This window comes from Cupressus sempervirens, chromosome 10 (genome assembly GCF_028749045.1).
Source record: "Cupressus sempervirens isolate cs-2001-9-10 chromosome 10, ASM2874904v1, whole genome shotgun sequence".
Classification (NCBI taxonomy): domain Eukaryota; kingdom Viridiplantae; phylum Streptophyta; class Pinopsida; order Cupressales; family Cupressaceae; genus Cupressus; species Cupressus sempervirens.
The window spans coordinates 89,131,818-89,147,633 of record NC_143127.1 but is presented as its reverse complement, the minus strand read 5'-3'; positions in this window follow the sequence as shown (position 1 = coordinate 89,147,633).

Genomic DNA, 15,816 nt, shown 5'->3' with positions numbered 1-15,816 from the left:
CCCAAGTTGAAGCTGATGGTTGCTCCTCTTCCAACCCAATCTCCAACTATGTATCTGGCTCAGGGGATTCTCTATTTACAATGGCTTCCTCTCCCTCTAGCTCATGTGGAATTTGGGACATGATCTAATCAAAATTATCCACCATTTTTCTCAAGTTATCAGGATATGGAATCTTTGTATAAAAACCCTTAAAATTAGGGTTGGTCCTATTCAAATCCTCCTCTACTCTCCTTGTCTCTTCATATTTCCTTAATAACTCAGTAGCCTCCCCTGTTGCTACTATGTTGGCAATTAAGTCCTCTACAGGGATTAGCTTGCTTGGAGGCAAGATGTATCCCCTAATGGCTTTGACCTCATTGGTTATGTAATTTTTAGGGTCATACATCCTATAGGGCCCAGTAGCAAATTTGTACTGGCCTAAATACTCACTCAATTCCTCAAATGCATTCTTTCCTATTTCAAAATCTCCTACGTTAAAGGTTCTATAGACAAAATTAGGCTTGTGCAGAGAGGGAGGGATCATTTCTTTATTCATCAATAAAAACTACCAAAAGAATTCAATAATGGCCAATCTAGGGGGTAAATATTTGGGTAAAAGTTGAGGAGGCTATGGGCATACATAGATTCTCATCAAAGTGCACTCTTTGAATAGAAAGATGCTTCCCCAATTATGATCTAATTTTGTTTTCTCATCTAAAAATGAGGGCCTAAGAAAAGTCTTCAAAACATTTGGTTCCCTAAAGAAAGTATGATCTATTTGCCTCATGATAACAGAACTGAATAAATTGAAAAACACAAGTGCATTTGTATAATGAAAGTTTTTATCTCAAATTCATGTCCACAGTTGCACAGGTAACTCACCAAATTCATCAAAGGTTTGATCAATGAAGTCCGGGCTGATGTAACCAATGTTGTGATACAAAATAAGATGCATCAGCACTGAGTAATGGTGGAATATGAAATTCTTCAATTCTCCCTTCTTTGCATTGACAAGCTGATTATGCATGCTATCTATGATAAAGGCTACATAGTCATATTGCTTGTGGTGTAAGGGGTCTTGTATATCACATGCCATCAAGAATATGGAGCCATTGACACAATCCTCTACACCATCACTCCCTAGAACTTTGTGTAACCCATATATTGTGTTCTTGAAATAATTTTTGAATCTATTCAATGGAAAAAAAATCCGCCACCTTCTTTGGAATCATTCCTACATTTTTCACACTATAAGGGATGTGTTGTAACATGACATTATTTACAAAATAAGTCTTATTGCTCCTGAATTTCCTTTGCAAGTCTTCTAGGTCAATAGGTACATCCATCTAGCCTTCCAATCCAAAAGCTTCTGTAAAATAAGTTCTATCCAGTGTGCATAAAAAACTTCCATTATGTCTTTTAAAAGTCCTGGTAACTAGATTATAGGAATTTATCAATGCTTTTAATAGCTCTACATCAACAAATACTTCTAGAAAAATCAACTTGTCCATTTTTTTGTTCCATTGGTTATAGACTGGCACCTTTTCTATCCTATTCTAGTAGAAATATAAAAACAGGTTGAAACCATCAATTCTGGCACATTGTGCATCCCTAACCATGAAATAAGGGTCTCTAAAAATGTGGTCATTAGTTGAGATAGCATTCAATGACCCAAGAATATTTTCTACAAGTATGCTCTAAAACTCTTTACACAGCAACACAAGATACACCAAACTTTGCAACTTTCAAATTTCAAAATGGAACAAGAAACTAGCTCTTTGAAGTGGCAAATATTTTGACATACAATCAAATCTTTGATGTTTTAATCATGCAACTACCAGCTCTTTTAATAAATTTAGCATGAATGATCTTTAAAACCGTTCATGTAAGTTGTCAACAAGGTATATCGATCACAAAATTTGATCTTGTCGTACTTTTCAATATTTTGTTTTACTTGGCTATGATGATTCTATCCTTTTTGCTTACTTGGTATGACACATCAGCTACTTTATTTCAAATTCTTCTCTTTCACTCTTATGCTAAGTCCAAATCTCCAATCTTTGTACCCCCAAAGACACCCTTGGCTAGCCATTACCTTCCTCAGTGAGTCTTTAAAACATCCCAAACATAGAAGCGTTAGGGCCTTTTAAAACATTGCATTGAAATTTCTTTTATGCCTCTATGCAACCCTTTACACCATAGGATCTCAAACCTTCTCAATTGGGATCTTCATTCTTATGATTCAAAACTTGTGTAATATGAGCATAAAACCTTTATTATAACCTTAATTTACCTTTCATGCTCACACACACATTTCACTGCCCAAGATATCGTAAGACTCCTTTATATCCATCCTTCGGTCATATGCATAAAGCTTAACCTGTGGCATCGTAAGGCCTTTCACCTTTTCTTTGTTCCTCCTTTACACTTCTTCGAGTTAGCTTGAATCTCGTAATACCAAAAAGCCTTTTGAAATGGCATCCTGTTCTTACATTTTTCCTTTCTCATACAAGCTTAAAGCTTTGTATTCATTCCTTCACTTCACCTTTTATGTTTACACATTCAAGCCTAACTCGTAATCATGAAGAAAGGATGAAAAAGCTCTTCATTCATAGACTTATCTTGTAAGCATAACGTCATAATGATAAACTTCACCTTTCACTAATTAACTACCCAGATTTTTAGCATAAACAAAAAGAAAATTATATCACCGTTGATTTTAGGCACATGCAAAATAGGGAAGCTAAGTTGTTTTCCATGCGAGTTGGGCCCATCTGACCTAGATGACATGTCACCACTTGATATGCTTACATAGGGCCCTTTTGACAAATCAACATGTCCCACTTTTGAAATGATCAATGCTATAATCTAGCTTTATGGTTGCTCGCTAGCCTAAACATCGTATGCACATAAACACAACTGCATCACACCTCCACTTTTACATATCCACTTTACCCATATGATCATAAAACATTTTATGCACTTCCAAACCATTCCTTTTCACCATACCAAGGTATTATGGTCTTACGCCATCCATTAGTATGTGAATACATAGATCTCAACTCAACACCTTCTTTCCCCTTTGCTGAACTGCTTACCCATATCATCATAAAGCGGCATAACACACATCTTTCAATACCTTTAATGATCACATGCTCAAAGACCACTCATATGACCAGGAAGCCTGAAGATGAACTACTCCACTACTATGAAAAGCAAAAGCGTATCCTCATAAAACATGAAATCCTTTATGCTTTTACACTAGGCAACCATAGAAACATGAGAAAGAAAGTATTCTACTCCTACATGAAAACCTACATTATAAGACCATAAAGGGCCAAATTTTGAGTGCTTTACAAATCTTTTCAAAAATTTGAAAAGAGACCTAGGGTTTTTCATAGTTAGGGTATTATAATGGTTGAATTTTGAGAGACAAACCTTGAGAATTTAATAGATTTCAACAACACATGAATTAGGGCATAGCTAAGGTAACCTAAACATTTGAAAAATATGAGGCATGAAAACCCTAATCTGCAAAATACAATGACCTAATCAATTTTTCACCATAAGGTCTAATTTTCCTATATTGTGAAAAATCAAACCAACAGGAGTACTGGGAAAACACATTTTGAGATTGTTACTGGAATGTAGCCTAGAGGTATATTAGATTTGAGAGATATTACTGGTGAAGAAAAGAGAAGTGCTATAGCAGAAGAATTTTCTGATTTTATGGAGTCTTTGCATAAGGAAGTAGAGTTGAGATTGGAACAAAGTAACCAAAAGTATAAGGAGAATGTTGATAAGTCTAGAAGACATCATGATTTTGAAGTTGGTGATAAGGTGATGGTTTATTCAAAGAAAGAAAGAATTCTTGTTGGAACATATAGTAAGCTGAAGATGAAGAAGTTTGGACCTTGTATGTTCCTAAAGAAGTTTGATAGTGGTAATGCATATGAATTTGAGTTACCTGATGACATGGATACATCTTCTATATCTAATGTTGCTAATTTATACCAATATCATGAGTCAGAAAATGAAGTTGAGGTGTTAGCTGATTATTCAAAGAAGAAGATTGAAGAAGTTGAATAGATACTAGAGTAGAGAGTTAGTAAGAGCAGAAGAGGAAAATACTACTATGAGTATTTGGTGAAATCGAAAAAATAGATCTAGTGAAGATGCTACATAGATTTCTAGGTCTAATTTGGATTCAACTTAGGTTGTGACACTTACATGATTCAAGAGAATCATTTCTTTCTACTCTGGTTGTCTGGTGTAGGAGCATCCTAGATTGCACTACTACCTTGCATTTTTTTAGTTTTTCCTAGTTCTCCCAAGTTACAATGTATTGCATTGATGAGTTCTCAATGGGTGTTGAGCGTTAGAGGATACCAAGCTTTCTAGTTGATGTTGAGTTCATAGTTTCTTCCAAGTAATCTTTGGTTGCTGAGTGATCTCTAGTTTTCGAGTCATCCTTTGTATTCTGAGTTTGTGTGGCTTCTGAGTGGTCTTTGGTTGTCAATTTTGTGTGGTTGCTAAGTTCATTTGGAGGCTAAGTGCTAGTATTTCATGGATCCTTCATTTTTTGTGTTGTCAATGTGTGGGTTTTTGTTGGGGCTGACCTTTGCCTTTAATTTGGTATTTGATATCTGTTGCAAGTTGACTTGTGGCTTATCCTTGCATTTAATATGAGTATTTATTTAGTTGTATTTGTAATAGGGCAACTTGTGGCCATGCATGTATTTAAGAAATCTTGGTTAGTCTTTGAGAATAACTTAGAGTAAGTAAGAAGCAAAATGTGAAGTTGAAACATCAAAGATTGTAATTAAATTACATCTGGCCAAACCCAGAAGGCCTTATAGTTAGGTATGTAATAGATCTTTGAATACATATATGAATGAAATATTTTCTTCCTCCATCTCTTGTGTTGTTTTTTTTGTTGTTTTTTCCATTGTGTTGACTCTATGTAGGTGGTAGGATAGTTGGGTGTGCCTTTGGCCCTAGCTCTTCTATCACTGCCTGTGTTAGAATTGGTGGCATACAATTCAAGGTAAACCATTTTGAGGGAAATTAAAGGAAGATTGTAGAGGAAGTTTCTAGAGGAACAAAGATGGAAAAATGGGTAGATTCATTAAATCTTACCTAACCCTAAAATGGATTATTGTGGTTGAGCAGAAAAATATCTAAATTATCTATTTATAGAGATAAAAGGCTAGAAGCAAAGGTGTTAGAGAAAAAGGTTGATTTTAGTTTCAGTAATTAAATTACCTTTTCTCCCTTCTTAAGATTTTTCTTTATGTGCTTTTTGCTCTCTCTATTTAATAATTAATTGGTAATTATTAAATAGTCTTTTCCTTTTAGGTTGCCCTTTCTAACTTTTTAGATTACCTTTTTGGGTTTTGATCTCCCTTTATAAGGATTGATCTTCTATAATAATCTAAATCTTTTCTTTATCTAAGAATACAATTTACTTGTTTTAAGAGAAAACCCTTGCCTCCTCTTTTTTTTTTCTTCTTTGTGACAGGTTTTCTACATGTAAGGGTTCGAGGGCTTTGTGGATTTGATTTGCATATTTTCTCAAATCTTTCATGGTACTAGAGCTAGATTTATTGTAGTTTGTTTGGTATTTGGAGAAAAAGGTGAATGAGGGTTTGACAAATTAGATTTGGAGTTTTCTTTAGAATTTATTGAGAAATTAGGGGATCACTAATTTTCAGAGTAGTTTGAGGCCAAACAGACCTCATGGATGGATTCAAAAGGTGTCAATATGCTTGTTTCCATATAAAGTTTGTCCATTTTGGACAATGGTGATCTAGGAGGCAAAAAAAATTTACCCAACAAGGTCATACAACCTCTACACACACTCTAAGCTATTTTTCATCAAAAATCACAATTTTTTTTAAAAAGTGGTATTGTAACCGTTGCAATCAACTAACCATGGTGACATCACTGTGGTTACTGCTACATTAAACTCCCACCCTCCACCTTGCCACCACCACTTTGAGCGGTGGGTTTTTTTAAAAAAATTATTTATTTATTTTTATTAAGGGTAAAAATACAAAGTTGTGTCACCTTTTAGGCTAGCTTATTAGAATGACTAAATTTGAGTATTTCTATTTGAAAATCAATTTTGTTAAAACATATGAACTAGATAAATTTATTCTAGCTAAGTTATATATGAGCTCACACTTTTCTAATTAGAAATGGCTATTAAATGCATGTTTTATACTAGTTTGTATCCAATTACTAAAGAAATAAAATTCTTTCAGAAAAGTGGCATTTCAATAACTCTTACTATTTTTCATGATATATTTTTAATAACATATAAACACCATTTTATAGAGCTCAGATTCAAGAATATTCTCATCTAGATTTTATAGAGTTTTAATTAGATATAGTATATTGTAATTAAAAAATTCTACAAGCACATATTTTAACACTTGAAAAGATGTTAGTTTTGAGAAAGAAAAAATATTAAATCATATCAAAAGATCTAAAAATTATATGACGTTCTAGAGGAGAGAGTCCTCTTCTAGAATGTATAATTTTTCTCTTGGTTAAAATAGATTTGTTTTGAAAAATGTGGTGGGAGATGAAAACTATAGATTTTAGGTGAGTTGAAATTTGAATCATTATAAAAGAAAAAATATTGGTCTAAAGCTGATTTTTATTTTTTATTATTCTATCTATATATATTATCTATAACACAGTCTGAGATCAAAAGAAAATGAATCTATTTTCCTATAGTTTTGTGGTGGGAACTAGACCCTCAATTTTTAGTGTTTTTTAGCAGCTAAAAAAATTGTCTTTTAAAATTAGGAAAATATATCAATTCTTATTCCAAATGATTATTAAAAATTATAATCCTAAACTTCATCCATTTCTACACGTTTAATTAGTTTACTTCATTTTCAAATTCAAAATAATAATAACAATTTTATGTCATTAAAGATGGATAGTTATACTTTTGTTAGCCTTTTCCTTTACAAAAGGGTGACATAGGTTTTTGCTTTCACCCTTAAAAAATTTAAATCTTTTTCTTGCTCATACGGGGGCCTTGTTGAGTTTTTGTCATATCTTGGGCATACAGGCATCTTTTTTTAATCCAAAAAAAGTGCCAAAAACTTGGTTCTAAGATAGAGACATTGGATCAAGATTTTTTTGGTTTTGATGTAGTTCGGTTTCCTATTTGGGCAGTCAAAGCTGGATGTTCTATTTTTCACTTTAAAGGGCATATCTTGAGCATCCCGACTCCATTTTTTGAAAATGTTGTATTTTTGGAAAGATGGTTTAGTACTCTTTTCAAAAATGCTTATTTTTCTTCTAGATAATGTTCCATGCTCTTTCTACCATGTTTTTTTCTATATTGCATTATGGTGGATATCTTGGGTGTTTCATGTACAAGAATCATTTTTGTGGCATGAATTTTCTTCTTTTGGGTTGTATTATCTATTGTAATACCTCTTTTCCCTTTCTAATTATTGTTGATATCATTTATAAGCATGTTTACACAAATGTATTGAGATAAAATGCTACTCCTTGCACTTTCAGGATTTTTTCATCATTGTGACTTATTGTACTCATACTACATTATAAAGTTCCATGGGGGGGATAGTTCCTTTTAGTGCCCTCTTCCTTTATCAAGTGAGTGTCCCTTCCATAACATTATTCCCATGATGTGTCAATGATATGTGCCTTTATAGGTCTCTGTACCTCTTCCTCACTCCTGATGTTCTCAGTTCTTCCTATTTTGTATGAGTTATTGCCCCACTTTCCCAGTTGCCTATCACCTCACCCTTGAATTTTACCTAAACCTAAAATGGATTATTATGGTTGAGTGGAAAAATATCTAAATTCTCTATTTATAGAGATAGAAGGCTAGAAGAAAAGGTTTTCATGTGCGAGAACCTAAGGAAGATAAGAAGTCTAAGGGGTTGCTTCATCTAGTTACCGAACAAAAGAGACTACAATTAGCATACAAAGCAAGGAGGCTTAAGGGAATGAATTCTTGAAGGGTGAAAAAGATATTAGAGCTAAAGAGTATGAATGTCAAGGAAAATTCAAGACTAAACCAAAGATTAATAATTTGTAAGTGAGTTGTAAGTTTTTATCAGATCAAGTTTTATTGTTGCTTTCTAACAATTATACCAGTGTGGATAAATCCTTTGGATTAAGTTTGACCTAAAAATAATTTGTAAATCCTTTAACTAGGTGAAATTCTAATGGAATGTTCTAAAGTCCACTAACAAGGATCACTCCTAATAGGGTGATTGAAATCCTCTAACCAGGTCACATTTAACATCATGTATTGTAACCTTTAACAGGGTTGGCCTTACTTAGTGCATCACTTCATAAGAGTGAAATTAGGTAGCATGTTACTAGTGGTTTTTTCCAAATCAAATTTCCATGTAAAATCCTTGTGTCAAATTACATGAATGTGCTTATAGTGTTTCATGTTTACATTTCTGCAAAGTTATTTTGACCTAATTGTGATAATACTGATGCAATAAATACATCAAAGAATATGGTGATGCATTCAAAACCAATCATATATCTATCAAGTATCACTAATTGAGGGAGAAGTACAAGAGAGGCAACTGAGGCTTGAATACATAGAATCTAAAGAATAAATTGTAGACATATTTACTAAGCCATTTCCTAAGGATGCTCTTGAGTATCTAAGAGATAAGTTAGGGGTCCTTCCCCTATCCAAGATTAATTTAGAAAATATGGATGGTGCATCAATTATTGGATGATCAAGTATATATTTTTTGAGTTGATACAAGAGTTCACTCTTTAGGAACTATTTTCCTAAAGATGTGTAAGTGATTGTATTGAAATTCATATAAATAGTACATGCAAAGTACAAGGTGTTACTACAAGGTTTTATAGGTTTCACATTGGAACTTATATTTACCTTTAGCATTGTTGTAAAAGGGGTAGAGAAGTAATTAAGGGGGAGTGAAGTGATTGAAGTGATTGAGATATATATATATATATATATATATATATATAGAGAGAGAGAGAGAGAGAGAGAGAGAGAGAGAGAGAGAGAGAGAGAAGTAGTAAGGAAACAATCTAATATGGAGAAGATATAAATTTGAATGAAGAAATATACCTAAAGGGGGAGAATCTATGAAGATAAAGTTGTTGAAGATACAAACTGAGTGAACCTAATGGCAAAATCTACTATAGAGAATTTGAATGAAGTCAGAGAGATAAATAATTGTATTTTTGTTAGTGTATGCATTTGATTATCTTATGTGTAATGTTTTTTAATGTAAAATCTTATGTTTGTGTTATCATCAATCCCAAGTGGGGATATTATTAGCCCCAACTAATAATATTCTTATTGTATGTAAAAGATTCATATCAATTTTTATGACTCCATTGATGTCAAGCCTTAGTTGGTTAGACATTATGTTAATTCACTAGAGTATAAGATCATTTTATTGATGAAGAGGATTTGATTGATGAAGAGAATTTTAAGGAAATGTAATGATGAAAGTTATGATGAGTATGGTATTTAGTGGGTACTTGAATGAGTTGGAATATGATAGTATGATGGTGGTTTAATTATTTTAAAATCATGTAATGGTGTTATTACGTGATGAAGATCATGTATATGCAAGAAAATTTGGTTGATGAAAGAAGAAATACAATATAACCAAGCTACTATAGTTGTCACCTAGTGCATGGAAAATAAGAGTTAATCTTTAAAGTTAACTGATTACTTTTAGTGCTAACCAGATGTTGTATATCCTAAGTCAAGTTGTAGTGTTCATTGAGTCTAAACAAGAAGAGCAAGTTAAGAAAAGATTAATCTAAGTTCAACACTTAATGAGAATTAAGAATATTTGAGAAGTTCAAAGGATAAAGGAAAATTTAGTTATGAGATCGACAACTAGAGACATGTAATGAAGATTGGATGAAAGAGATTTAATACAATGGAGTTGAGCGTAGATTTCAAGATGTAACTATTTTCTAAATGACTAAGTTTATTGAGTCTAAGATCTATGATCATGATTAAGTATACAAATCTTGAAGAGTTTGGAATGTTGAAGTTACCTATTAAAGGAGATGATTGAGATTATTTTTAGTTGTTGATTATTGTTGATTAAAGTGGAATAAGAAAATAGAAGGTGAACTGAGTAGAACAAAAGTGAAAAGATCAAGTAATAAAAGTTCTAAGTGATAGTGTGAATGTGTGAATTAGCTAGTAAGAGATCAAAAAGAAGAGATAGAGAGAAGAAAATATCTAGAAAAGAAAGGTAGTGCTAAAATTAGCATATTGCTTGATCATTACTTTATTACTATTGTAGTAGATAAATCTCTTAACCAAGTGGACCTAACACATGTTTGAAATTATATATGGTAGCATGGATTAGTGATGTGTGTAATTCCTTTAGAGAAAGTCACTCTTTAGAAATTTCAAGGAGTGATAAGGTCTACATAATCATTGGTGAAAATCCTCTAACCAAGTCACACTAAAATGTGCATGTAACCTTTAACAAGGTTTGATCCTTATAGAGCTTACTTCAGAAGAGTGAAATATTTGGGTTGTTGGTTCCCAATTGTTTTTTCCCTTTATAGAGGTATCATGTTAAATATCTATGTCAAATGTGTCAATGCTTATGTGTTGCAAGGTTTATTTTCATATTACCTGTTTAATGTTGCAACTCAGTATAAGCTAAGTGATTACTCAGATACTAGTATAAGTAAAGCATAGTGAGATAACAATTTGAAGTAAAGTTAATAAAATTTTGATTTGATAAGTTGAATGCAGTTATCAAGTTATTGATATGAAATTTTATGAAGTTTGAAATGGTACAAAAAAATTTTAAAGGCATGTAGGATAACTAGATATAATTGATTCAAGAGAGACCTAAAGATTTTATTGCACTATGCAAAATTCTCAATGTCTTGTCAATATATTTTATAAAATGTCAACAATCATTAGAAATACAACCCCACCTTTCCTTTATAGTGTTAGTATAGAAATATTATTAGACATCCTTGCATGAAATGTCAAGTTTTTTGTCAGGTATATGACACTATGATAATAATAATAAATCCACAAATTAGCCCCACATTCCAGCACAAATTAGATAGCTTCCTTACAAGAAAAAGTAGTTGTCATGTACTTATTATTTTAAGTGGAAAAAATATTCACATGTTGTTCACATATCTTACTAGAAGTACTACCAAATAAATTCACCAAATTTATCTATTGGTGGATCTTTTTTTGTATCGAATCTAAACTTATAGAACCAAAAATAGTCCATTATATTGATTTAAAGTATTTTTTTGCATTTTTTTGAGAATCCATTTTAATTTTGAAATATTGAAGCTCTAATTTCTACCATTAAATGATTATATGAGTCTAAACATGATTGTAGTAATCTCATGCAATGGTTCTTCTCCTCCATTTTCACTCCAACAAAGTGTAGCTAGGCTTTACCACCATAATAGTGAATATATATTCAAATTATAGGCATAGAGTCATCATGATCCATTCTAAAATTCTACAACTTCTTTCAAATGACTTTTTATACTAGTAAATTATCCTAGTACAACCCTCACTTATCTAATTACATTGTGATCTATACTTCTATGGTATAATTTAAAAAATAGAAATCCAAAGATCCTAAGGAGGCATTTCATAATTAATTCAATCCTACACACACTTGAATGTAGCAATGAATAGTAGATCCCAAAAAAAATTGTATACTCAAGATAGAGGAGTAGGTAATCACATTTATAATATCGATGTATTATCACCACTATAACTAAAAACACAACATCTAATATGCCTCTAAAAGAATTAGAAGTACTTCTAGAGCCATAATTATCCATACATGTAACTAAATTAAACATGGCAATGTTATGAAAATAAAATCAAGTGATAATGCAATATTTTTCATCAATTGGAAAGGAAATCATAAAAGAACTCAAGGTTTTGGTTCAATTATAAAGGAATTAAGAGAATCAAGTTTCTTTGAATCAATCACATATTCTCTTGAACTATTATAATTATTGATTAACTTGTGTAGAAGTAGTCTCAAGTATGTTAGAAAGTAAAGTTCACCAAGATAACTGGGGGGTAGGGGTGGTGAATTAATTATGCAATCGAAACAACTATATCCTTATTAATTCCAAAACATGAAAATAGTAGATGCAACAACCATAGAAAGATCACTATACACAATAGCACTAGATATATTAACTAGGGAAACCCTATTGCAAGATTGTTGCAAGCATGAATGTTGATGATATTCCTATGAGGGGGTATTGTATATATGTTAGTATGATGATATATTAAATTCATGATTGAGTTTGTCATTGATGTCAACATAGTAGTTTTTTGTGGCATCTGACAGAAGAACAATGGAAAGATCATGTTGGTACGAATGGTTAGTTGAGTATTCTAAATATCCAAGGTTATAGGAGATACTTCTAAGTATTTGGTATATGTAGTTAACATTGGAAGAAGAAATGATAAGCCTAGAAGAAGTTATGTAAGTTTTGGTGATGTTTTTTCTGAGATAGAGTTTACAAAGGCATGTTTTGATAAACTTGCTATATCTCTTATCAAAACTGTTATTCTAAGAATCAAGGTTGAGGACATGAAGATATATTGGTGATGACATGGCTAAGTTAACTCATCATGATATTGTGTGTATGGAAATTTATTCAAGTTTCAAGGTGAAAGATTAATGTTAACGCTAAATGTAACATATTTTTTAAGTGGTCCTATAATGATTAATTGAGAAGGTCTAACACCCGACTTAGGAAATTATTTTGAGGACATGATATAAAGGAAGGATATTTTCCTTTATCATTCATGTATGGAATTATATGGTTTTATGATTGATAATAAGTAGCAGTAAGAGTAGAATGCAAAGTTGAGAAAAGCAATGCAAAAGTGAAGGAAACTTCATTGTTGAGATTTTTATAAGTGATTTGAGGTTTGATATTTGGATCTAAGGTTTGTGACCTAGTCGACAAGGTCTCATAGTGATTAGTGTGGTTGATAGAACAAAGGAAAGAAGAACATAACAGTAAATTGCATGTTTGAGTAGTGAGCTCTTCTTATAGTTGAAATTGCATGTTTGGATAGTGGGCTCATCTTGCATAGATTGTACTACAACTCCTAAGGGTTGGCACAACTCCTAACAAGGTTGGAATCTCCTAATAGGGATTCAAAGTCTCCTAACAAGGACACATATGTACTAAATGTTGTAACAGATTCCTAATAGGGTCCATCCTGTAACAAGGAATATTTATATTAGTACATCATCTTGTGGGCATCATTCAAACTGAGGTTTTCCCTCTAATCAAGGGTTTCCCTAGTTTACATATTTGATGTAATTGTCTATGTGCATATTTTTATGGTTTTTGTTTAATTTGGTTGAATGGTTAAGTTTATTTAACGAAGATAAATATTCTAATTGTTGGATAATTGATTCACCCTTCCCCCGTCTTAGTTATCTTGGTAGACTATTGTTTCTAACAAACCCTTGATTAGATGGAAAATCCTAGTGGGGATGGTACCCACAAAAAGATGTACTAATATATAAGTTTCTTGTAAGAGGATGGACCCTGTTAGGATTCAATGAAATACATTCAATGCATATCAATCCTTGTTAGGATATTCTGAATCTGTTAGGAGTTGTGTCAAGCTTGTAAGGTGTTGTGGAAGACAAAAGGACCCATTGTCGAAAAAACTTTAGGGAAAGACCACCAAACTCATTATTGAACTAGCCTTAGTATTATCCTCCTCAAAATAATACAAGTATACAACTATCCATAGCAACTCCTTTTCCAAATATAGTCTCTTTCTTCACTCATTGTGCCTCACTACACTAAACACTTCTCTAATCTAAATATATTCAATATCAGGTTCACTAGATCTCACATACAAGCTCACATACACACATACACAAAATACTTTAATACCCCATTCTACCTCAAGGAAATAATCTTTCCTTTATGCCAAGTCCTAGAAAAAATTATTGAGTCACCCTTGAGGTTTTCCCAATTTATAATTACAATATAGGACAATATTAAGATATTACATTTACATGTTTCATTACAATATGGCATCTTTTCATAATTACAAATAATTGTTAGCTCATAGGCTTCATAACTCTTCACTCAATGCTCATCTAGATGTGCACATTTAGCCATCCAATCTTCATCATGTTTTTTTCCTCTTCCCAAGTCCATATGACTAGATTTTTTCTTTGTTAGGAGATATAATCCAAAGATCAAATCTAAATACTTTTTAGAAACTCTATCTGAATATTACCTTAAATAGATATTGAATAACTTTGTATTGTCTTCATATTTTTTCATGTGCTCTTAACCATAACATTAGGACACTTTGTATAACACTTCCTCAAATGTGCATAAACTTTATGCATTTCTCAATCCTCATGAAGCCAAACTGTGTATTTTTCTCTGCTAGTCTTTATAGAATAATTAGTATATTGACATCAATGACAAACACTATCATGAATACAACACACAACCTCATTATCTTTCCTCCACTAATGCTAGGATACTCCCCCATAGAAATATCATAAACATTCATGCTAATAACCTCTCCCTTTGGTATTGATGCCAACATAGATGAAAAACGTCTAAGTTCCATGAATACCAAATATATCTAATACATCTTCTCCCCATTCATGTTGACCATGAATGTCATCTCTATTGTAACAATTATGAATAAGGAAGGTGGTAATCTCTCCCATAAATTAGGAACTTTTCAAATTATCTTCATCAATCCAATATTTAAATCCTCTTCATCAATTAAATCTTCAAGTTCTCTTCATTAATCAAATCTCTCTCATACATCAATATATCTAAGGATGTTTTTCATGCGTTGTTCTCTCCCCATTGATATTAATCAATACAAAAGGATGTTTTTTTATGTATTATTCTCCTCCATTTACATCAATGAAAAAGACATTAATATGTTAATTTACTTCATAAGATATGAAATAAGCTCAAGTGTCTAAAGATTCTATTAAAGACAAGTTACTAAGAGTCCTCAATGACTCAACTCAAACAAAAATACTCCCCCATTGAGGAAGCATCAAGAATCTAGTCCAAATAAAATAGTGTTTTCTTATCACCTAACTAGTGAAATCTTTGCATTGAGTACTTAAAAGTATGCTAAGGAATAACCCAAAGCATACCTCTCAAGTACTCAAAAGTTTCCTTCAACAAATGTTTTGTGAATGTGTTTGTTACCTACTCTTTTGTATTGACATACTCCAATATCATCTATTTCTCTACAGCTTTCTCTCTCAAAAAGTGATGCTTACTAGACATGTTCTTTGTCTTAGAATGAAAGCAAGGTTATTTAACATACTCATTGTACGTGTGTTATCACAATGTAGGATAATAGGCTATGTAAACTCAACTCCAATGTCCTTTAATACTTATTTCATGAAAATGATCTGATTACAACTATTTGTCATTGCTACATTCTCTATTTTTTCCTTACTCTATAAAATATAGCCATGTTTCTATCTTAGCCAAGAAACCAATTTCCCCCCAAGAAAAATGCTCCACCACTTATATCTTTTTTTTCATCCACACTACCTGCCCAATATGCATCAATGTATGCACATAAGGTAAAGTCATTTGATATTTCATAACATAACCCAAAATTAGTTGTACCCTTCAAATATCTAAAAATTATTTTCACTAGTACATAATGTGACTCTTTATGATCATCTTGAATTCTTTCAACATTACCAATTGCATTAGCTATATCATATCTAGTGTGTGCTAGATATTGCAATCCTCCAACCATAGATCTGTAGT